A 2,803-nucleotide genomic window follows, 5' to 3' on the forward strand; every position below is an offset into this window, starting at 1 on the left:
TAATGTCAAAAATGTCAACCTTCATCAAGACACCAAAGAGAAGTACTACATGATCAGCTAATACTTGTTCCAACCTATTAATGGTTGGATCTGTCATTAGAAATGTGAATATATCATTTTTACATCAGCGTTTATGTTAAGGTTTGGAATATGTTTTATTTCTTTTATTTTCAGGCTACATTTTCTTTCTTTATCTTTATGTGGTAAAAATCCTTTTCTGAAATAAGCTATCATATGCATATAAAATAATCATCTCTCAGTGAGATAAAACATAATCAGGAGGTATATAGTGAACTATAACTTGTCACTGGCATGGTTATAGAAATGGCAAAGAATGTGAAAAGAGTGGAAACTGTGCTATCATTATCATCATCAACGCCTCTCAAATACTGGCGTCATTGGAAATTGATTCTGGTACCTTGATTTTCTCGTAAATGCTAACAACGTAAGAAATGGCCTCTGGGATTATACGGGGAAGCCTAAAACCATGATTCTTTTTAAACTATTAAATACTGGCCTACAATTAACAGTAGTCTATTATTTCTCCTTGTTATTTACTGTCAATAAAAACAAAATTAGAAAGTCTACACAATGTACGTGTTTGATTCAAATAAGGAAAAGTGCTACATGTGTTCTTCACAATGCATGGGTTCATGAGAGTAACCTCAAAGATAATCTTTCAAATAATCAGCAAGGACCTATCGCCATTTGCTCTGAAATTAGTCCAATTACTAAATAAGGTAAATTTATTGAATATATTTTTAAAATATTTATATTACAGATTGAAAACAAAATCTAGCACTGATATTTCATTGTTTTGGATTCATTACTAGAAAAATATGGTATGTGCTGCTGAAATTCTTCTATAGGCTATTCGATTTGATTCTTCTGCCTCATCCAGGTTGTTTCAGGGGTCTAAATTTCACTTAGGTAATTTTATTATTATTTTTTTTAACAGGGAACCAAACTATTTTCTCAAGCACCTTAGAAACTCGTGTTTCTGGAGCAGAACAAGTACACAAGTCTAACATATACTTTAACTTGTACATGTGGCAATGAGTCCTGATCACTTTCTTTAGAAGTTCAGAAAGGGTAACTGATTAGAACTTGTTCAAAATATTGACAATTTTTACTATTTAAAATTACTCTAGTTGATGGACATGCCACCCTGAACAAGCCCGATCCCGTATGATCTCAGAAGTTAAGCAGGGTCAGGCCTGGTTAGTACTTGGATGGGAGACCACCTAGGAAGATTGGGTGGCATAGGTGTTAAAAATAAAAAATAAGGGATTGTAAGCTGACAAGGTCCTTGCAATTTGTGAGGTCAACCAAGGGATGCCTCACCTAAAAAATAAATAAATAAATAAATAAATAGATAGATAGATAGATAGATAGATAAATATAAAAAATAAAATTACTCTAAAGTCCTATTTTATACTTAAAAATAAGATAAAGACATATCACTTAAATTCCCTTAACTATGATAAAATTTATCCTTGTATTTACTACATTTAGAAAGATATTCCATGATGCTACTATTCCCCTGAAGCTGCCAGGAGAAGCTGCATAGATGGAAGATGCTAAGTTCAATTCGAGATGAGAAGTACCTCTACAGATTCAATAATCTTTCAGACCAGAAAGGAGATAAAGTCTCTTGTACAGATAGTGAAGCTAGGAGTAAAGACAGAACTAAAGCCAACTACTATTCACTTATTAAATGGAAAGCAAAACATCTGCTTGGTAATGAGATGCAAAGTCGTGTGGTTACAGGAGGTGGCCTGCTTCCAAGGGCTTACTGCATTTGTTCTGGCTTTCCATTTGTTCAGACTGGAAATTAAAACTACATAACACAGATGATAAGCTCAGCAGCCAAAGTGGCACACTGAACCCACCGTGTTCACTGTTCTGGCTTTCATGTCCACGGCTCTGAGGCCCGCATGAAGTGGGCCTGCTGCTGCACCTTTTCAATGGTGGTGGGCTGCTCCGGGCTCTCTCAATGAGGCCAAAACGCTGCCACTCAATGGATGTGGCAAACTGATGATTCAAAATTACAGTGTTTACTCAAAACAATATATTTCCATGAACCAGTGTGTAAGCCAAGGGAGAAATTTACATGCAAAGCATGCCTCTTAGCAGTTGATCTTGGTTTTTCTGATTGAAACACATATAATAAAGTCTGGGAAGCCTGTCCATAGTCATACGTTTTATATGTGTGAATATAAGTCACCTTTTCATCAACAAAGTTTTCAGTGTTATCACATTCTACCTTGATACTTTTATAATTGTTAACTGGGTAAATATTTTAAGGATAAAATATTTCAAACATTTGGCTCAATATTTCAAAACACTGTGAACTGGTTTTATTGCTGAAAATATTTTAATTGAAAAGGATAGAACTTTGTCATTGGTAAGAAATGATAAATTATTTTAAGGTAATATAATGAAAGAGCTTATCAGCTATAAGAGCTTACGAATTTTCAAAATATATAGCAACATTTTTTAAATTGATAGTTTAGCTATTTCTGTTCTGTAAAAAAAATAATGTTCACTCTTATGGGATTAAATTTTTAAATTCAGAAAATATAATTTACACTCTTAAAGCATATATTTCATTAAGCAAAGGAACTGGGATTCAAATGTTCAAATGCGGGTGGCTATGATTATCTCATTTGCTAATGATAACTACATTTTAAAAAAACTCAAAACTTAATAAAAAGAAAAAAGGTGCCCCTATAATTGAAATGGAGAATTTGTTATATTGTTGTCCTCATGCAGAATATCCCATAGCAATCTACTTTTCTGT

At 33.4% G+C, this 2,803-nt stretch overlaps 1 pseudogene; it reads left to right on the plus strand.

Annotated features, from left to right (window-relative positions):
• Positions 1–1,150: 1,150 nt before the first annotated feature.
• Positions 1,151–1,269, plus strand: LOC111733218 (annotated as a pseudogene).
• Positions 1,270–2,803: the final 1,534 nt, after the last annotated feature.

The sequence above is a fragment of the Pteropus vampyrus genome, unplaced genomic scaffold (assembly GCF_000151845.1).
Source record: "Pteropus vampyrus isolate Shadow unplaced genomic scaffold, Pvam_2.0 Scaffold13, whole genome shotgun sequence".
In the NCBI taxonomy this organism is placed as follows: domain Eukaryota; kingdom Metazoa; phylum Chordata; class Mammalia; order Chiroptera; family Pteropodidae; genus Pteropus; species Pteropus vampyrus.